Source organism: Giraffa tippelskirchi, chromosome 8, assembly GCF_054371585.1.
Source record: "Giraffa tippelskirchi isolate mGirTip1 chromosome 8, T2T-mGirTip1v1.2.pri, whole genome shotgun sequence".
NCBI lineage: Eukaryota > Metazoa > Chordata > Mammalia > Artiodactyla > Giraffidae > Giraffa > Giraffa tippelskirchi.
In genome coordinates this window covers 84,721,642-84,728,236 of record NC_137282.1, presented here as the reverse complement: position 1 = coordinate 84,728,236, position 6,595 = coordinate 84,721,642, and the positions used below count along the sequence as shown (strand labels likewise).

The window sequence follows — 6,595 nt, the reverse complement described above, 5'->3', positions numbered from 1 at the left end:
GACAAAGATATGTTCATTTCTTTTCTGCACTGTGTGGAGTGAAAGCAGCTCTGAGATTTGATGGACTTCCTGTAATACCAGATACTGACAGCGCCCAGCTTGTCAGCACCTGAGCCCTTTAAACAGCTCTATCAGCAGAGCTTCCAAGCAGAATAAAGAGGCAGATTGTCCATGGCTGCCTACAAGTGAAACCGGAGCTGGACAGACCCCAGCCGAGAGTGAACGTGACCCAGCCTGAGACACGCACGCGAGCACACACAGGCATGAAAAAGAAACCCACGCTGGCTTTTTTTAACCATCAAAGTGTAGGAGTCACATGGGTAATATCTTTGCAAACAGCTAGCTAGCACTTAGTCATTTTTCACAGCTGATGGATTGTGTTTCCTTTAGTCTTTTGGATAACATTAAAAAAATAAAAAGCGACCAACACCACAGGGATTTCATTGAAATCACCAGGGACAGTGAACTGCATTGAAATCACAGCGAATCCATGCTCCCCTCCTTTATCTTCCTTTGCCCTATGTGTAGAAATACTTATATTTTTCAAAACAACAAAGAATTTGAGACCCTGTGAAAATTTTATAAATTGTCCCTGTGAATCACCCTCTAGTTATCCAGAAAGAGGCCTCTCCATCCCATTCCAGTAAATGTTATTCCAGTTCATGACTGCTTGCTGGCTGCTGTGAGATCCCTGGGAACGGCTTGGACCTGGCAAGGCGGGTCCTCAGGGTAATGGCCTTCCCTGCCTGCTGGAAAGAATCATTTTTAAGTTCAAAAACAAATATCATCTTTTACATTTCAGTTGCTGTGTTTTATTAACCCACTGTGTCTGTTGAAGACATCTTGACCTAAATACTACAATGTCCATTTGAATCTTTGTATATATTAGCAATTGATTTTTTCATGTATTAATCTACAAGTAGATATCAAATGCCTATCTTTCTCTCTGCATTGCACAAATATTATCTGAAATGAGCATTCTATAGGAAAGAAAAACTTATACACAGCCAACAATTCTTGATTCATGTAAGATTAGATATATGATTCGTGTCAAAATTAGGTAGACTTTCAAATTTCAAGCAAAGTTCTCATTTGTAAGTGTATTTGGCACATAAAGTGTCTCTATGTTAGAAATCACTCAAAGTGGGGATCCCAACTATAAAACTAAGCTTTGTTTCACATGCCAGTGTTTCAGATAATGCTGGATTCTGTGAAGGGATATGAAGCATTAAGTTTAACATGTAAGTAGTTCTGTCCTTGCTTTTTTAACGTACGTGGATGGATTCTCATTTAAATCTGAAATTGCTGGGGTTCTATAAATGCATTTGTTGCTTCTAATGTATATTTTGATCAATAGTTTTCTCTTCTTGTGATTGTGTGAGAGAGGATGTTTCTAGGTAAAAATGGTTGACACTGAGTCCACTTGAGTGAGACTAATGACAGTTTTGATATGATGAAATGTATTTGCTTATTCATTTCTTAAAAAAATTACAGGGCTGGATTTGCACAGGTTAAATTTAAACTATTCGTCGCTTAGGGCTTTTCATGTTTCTCTGTGAATTGGCCACTGTACATCTGTGTGTTATTTCAGGATTGCTTAGAAGTAGATGCCAAGACAGAATTATATATGTAAGACATTTACTAGGGGAGGAAGCAGGAAAAGGCAAAGAGATCCTTGATAAGGGGATACAGACCTGCTACCAGTAGAAAGAGAGGGGAAAAGAAGGAGGGTTGGGTGGAAGAGTTACAGATGGCAATGAAATGTCAAGAAAGTTTTGGCCACACCAAAGGCAACTCCTTGGGCCTGGTGAAAAGTCCTGTGCCTCACAGAAATAAGCCTGTATTAATCTTCCCCATCCCCTCCCCACACTCTGTGCTCAGTCGTGGCAAGGAGCAGCCCTTTGGAAGCAGGGCAACAGCACAAACACAATGATGGATCCAGATGGGCAGCAGCTGAAAGCCCCCATCAGTCAGGCTCCCTACAAGAGTTGACTCGAATAACACATTTTAATGTCCACCACTCTCTGTCAATAAAAGCCTCATCAAAGATGTGAAGAAACTGGAATACTTGTACACTGTTGGTGGGAATACAAAATTGTTTTCCACTATGGAAAACAATATGAAGCTTCCTCAAAAATTTTTAAATAGAACTACCATATAATCCAGCAATCTCACTTCTGGGCATATATTCCAAAGAATTAAAAGCTGGGTTTCAAAAAGGTCTTTGCACACCTATGTTCATTGCAGGTGAACGACGTGTTGGTCACCTTCACAATAACCAAGAGGTGCAAGCAAGCCACGTGTCCTTCACTGGATAAAAGTGGGTAAACAAAATGTGTTATAGACATGCAACGGAATAGTATTCAGGCTTTAAAAACGAAAGAAGGAAATTGTGACATATGCTACAATGTGGATGAACCTCGAGGACATTATGCTATGTGAAATCAACCGGTCCCAGAAAGACAAACCCTATGTGACTCCACTTATGTGAGGTATCTAAAGTAGTCAAAATTTAGAGAAACAGAAGGTAATAGTGGCTGTCAGGGGCTGGAGGGAAGAGGAATGTGGAGTTGTTGTTTAAGGATGCAGAGTTTCAGATTCGCAAGATAGAAAATTTCTAGAGACCCATGGCGCCACAATGTGAATATACATTACACTGCTGAATTGCACACTTAAGATTGTTAAAATGGTAAGTTTTATATTTTTTAACCACAATTAAATTTTTTTTAATTAATAAAAGTGCCATCAAAACCAAAGTTTACAGATTGCATTTGTTCACTCATTTATTAAACAAATCCGTGCTGGGCACCATGTCCCATACTATAAATTCTACAGGAAATAAACAAAGTCTGTGGTGCTGGAGAAGACTCTTGAGAGTCCCTTGGACAGCAAGGAGATCCAACCAGTCGATCCTAAAGAAAATCAATCCTGAATATTCATTGGAAGGACTGAAGCTGAAGTTGAAGCTCCAATACTTTATCTGATTTGAAGAGCCGACTTATTGGAAAAAATCCTCATGCTGGGAAAGATTGAGGACAGGAGGGGAAGCAGGTGAGACAGGATGAGATGGATGGCATCATTAACTCAATGGACATGAATCTGAGCAAACTCTGGAAGATAGTGAAGGACAGGGAAGCCTGGTGTGCTGCAGTCTATGGGGTTGCAAAGAGTAGGATACGACTGAGCAACTGGACGACAATGTACCCTCACAGAGTATATTGCATAGTGTATTGAACCCTTGTAAATACTGCCTGATACTGAGGATCTCCTTCACTAAAGACACATTGCCCACTACGAGTGGTTGAGAAAATGACTACTTTGGATCTTAATTGAAAGTGTTATTTTAAGATTGAATTTGTTGTCATTCATTTATTAGAATCTTCACAGAAATTCATCATGACTATTTCAAATAATCCTCCTTGTGCTCTGCCCTAATCTTTTAACTTTAATACGTGGGATTGAACGATTACATAGGTCAGTATTTCTTAAATATATTTGTCTACACAACCCTTGGGCTTCCCTGGTGGCTCAGAGGGTAAAGCGTCTGCCTGCAATGCAGGAGACCCAGGTTCGATCCCTAGGTAGGGAAGATCCCCTGGAGAAGGAAATGGCAACCCTGTCCAGTACTCTTGCCTGGAAAATCCCATGGACGGAGGAGCCAGGTAGGCTACAGTCCACAGGGTCGCAAAGAGTCAGACACGACTGAGTGACTTCACTTCACTTCACTTCACACAACCCTTTCAAATTCTGTGTGTTTGTGAATTTTTCCCTCCAATAATTAAGTGTGATACCTAGAATATGGAGTGACAGAGACATATAGAATTGGGGGAATATAGTACAGATGAGAAGAAACTGTACTAGCTTTTTTCCCCCCAATGTATATCCTGTTCCTACTTCAGTGCATGCTCATTATTATGTATTGCAAAGCCCAAAATTCCACCATTAAATATTAATCCCTTCAAGGTGAGGATTAGCCTCTCCAGGCTTTTTCTTTTTTTTCAACTTGCAAATCCTTTGAGAGAAATAATATATACCTGGCCAACATCTTTGTGTGGTTAAGGCTATCAGTCTCCTTTTCCTGGTGGAGGGGAAAGAATGTCATATTGGGATCACAAGGCACTTGAAAGTGAGAGGAATCAGAATTGATAAACTCCAAGTTTGTTTGTAGTCAAGACAGGGAACATCAAAAACACAAGTTGCAACATCATCAGTGAGATGGATGGTGATGGGAAACTTACTCTGCAAGAACCCAGCAGGAGCATCATTTCTGAACAAATTCTGGCCTTTTTCTTATGCTGTCATTGCAAAGGTATGCAAAGAAATTCACATTTCAAACCAGTCCTGAGTTTGCAGAACAGTAAAAACCTAGATAATCCTAACCTTTCAAGTGCAATCACTAGGGCAGTTTACACTGATATTCACAACCTTCAGAGTTATCATCAAGTAAAATTGTTAAACAGATGAAAATGTGTCTGGGTTGCCCTTATCTCTGCTTTTGATATCCCCCAATTCCCCTTTGTTCATCCATCTGTATCCTGAGTTCTAACCAAGCCTTTCTGACCAGTGTATCATGTTTAGGACCCTTTCCAACTTTATGCATCAACATCGTCATTATCACCATTGCCAGTATCGACCAGGTGCTTTCTCTTTGCAGGCACATTACATATATTATCACATCTAACAGTCATGGCCCTGTTAAGTGTCTAAGTTCTATCATCATCCCCATTTAATGGAAGGGTACATTGAGGCTCAGGAAGGTTAGGCAATTTGCACAGGTTAAAGAGTTAGAATGTAGAAGAGCCAGATTTCAAATCCAGACTTGTCTGGCCCATACACTTGCCTCATACATGATCAATTTTAGCTACCAGTTTAGGGGAGGAGGGCACCAGGCACACTCCAAAATCTGTCTGAGAAGATGCTCTTCCTTACATACTACTGAGTACTTTGTGTGCTTCTAGGTGTGAATACACACATTTGTGCACAAGCTGAAGACGTGACTTGCCCTTAATGGACTGGGCTTCAGAAGTCTTGACATGGGGTCTATTCCATACCAGTTAACCCTGGACCATGCATTCCCATCCCAGAATTAGGAATCTATTTGAGTTTTTTATTATAGCTCAGAATCTTGCCCCCTATGCTTTTCTACTTGCATATCCACCAGGTTTCTCAGTAAAAACTCTAATAGTAAACAGTCTCTATCATGGTTCCCTGGTTTCACTTACAAGCAGATGTAATCAGTCCACAGGAATGGCATCTTTAGCATTTTAAATCTGGATAAGGATGGTCATGTCAAGCCTTGTGATTAATGAAATTGCAAGAAGCTACTAGCTGTGGTACATTAATCATTCAACACATATTCAATGACTGTCTTCTTTGCCAAGCACTTTGGTAGATTCTGGAGATACAGTGAGCAAGGGAGACTTGTTTCTTGGCCGCAGAGAACTTACAATTTGTAATCCCAATGCACAATATGCACTAATAATCATCATTTCTTTGGATACTTATGTGCTTGGTACTTTACACAAATTAGCCCCAATATTTACAACCATTGTATAAAGTAAGAAGATAATTGTGTCATTTTACAGATAAATAAACTGTGACTCAGAGAGGTTAAGTAATTTGTTCACTGTCACGTGGCTAATAAGGACAAAAACTGGAATCAAAATCAGTTGTTTTTGACTAAAAAGTCCATTCTGTCCTTTATATTATTACCTATAATGGAAAAGTGAGGTTCCCCACCCCCAGCCAATCCCCCCTCACTCTCCCTTCTATTACAAGATAGCTGTTTAAGGGCCTAAAGAAACCTCTTTACCATTTTATGTTTCATCTTTCCTCACTGTAAAATGAAAATGATAATTGTACTTTAACAGAAATGCTTAAATGATCCCAGAGCTATTAAAATGCTATGAAAACATCTATAAATACTAAATATCATTATTAACCTAATAATGTGATCCAACTTTATAAATCCCCCAAATTCCTAGAGAAGATGAATTCATATTCCTCCTGCAGCCCCAGTGTGTGGAGGGATGGCTCACACAGCTTCCTCCCACACTAAGCGATAGTTCAAGCAAAAATTGGAGTTGCTTTTGGCTTCTTATAAGGCAAACCTCAGCTTTCTGGAAAACTGTGCCAATGAGCATGATTCAGTTGAAAATCGATTTGACTAAATTGGTGGTAAAATAAAAGATCTGCCCATTTCAATAAAACATAGTAAAAAGAAAACACTGAAGTATATATAAAACAATTAACACTGCCTCTGGAACACTGGATTTGCTGACACAGTTGGGTATTTATATGGTTTGACTTTTCCTGTCATAGAGCCAGTTTATGCTGTAATACTAATAGATTTCACTTCTAGTTAATAGTAGAATAATTAACTAACTAGCAGAGTTTCCAAACCAGAGAAACCCAATCCCCAGTATGGTGATTTTGCTGAATGGCAAATCAGAACTACATTGATTTCGATGTAAAGACTAACTCGTGCTAGTGGTCATGATCAGTTCTGTCCAACTCTTTGCTGCATGAATTGTAGCCTACCAGGCTCCTCTGTCCATGGGATTTCCCAGGCAAGAATGCTGGAGTGGTTTGCCAT

The 6,595-nt window shown here is 39.6% G+C and overlaps 1 non-coding gene across 1 annotated transcript; it reads left to right on the top strand.

The window, feature by feature from the left end:
• The first annotated feature begins 3,517 nt into the window (after positions 1 to 3,517).
• Positions 3,518 to 3,589, top strand: TRNAC-GCA (transfer RNA cysteine (anticodon GCA)). The gene has a single exon. It is a non-coding gene; the product is annotated as a tRNA-Cys (tRNA).
• Positions 3,590 to 6,595: the final 3,006 nt, after the last annotated feature.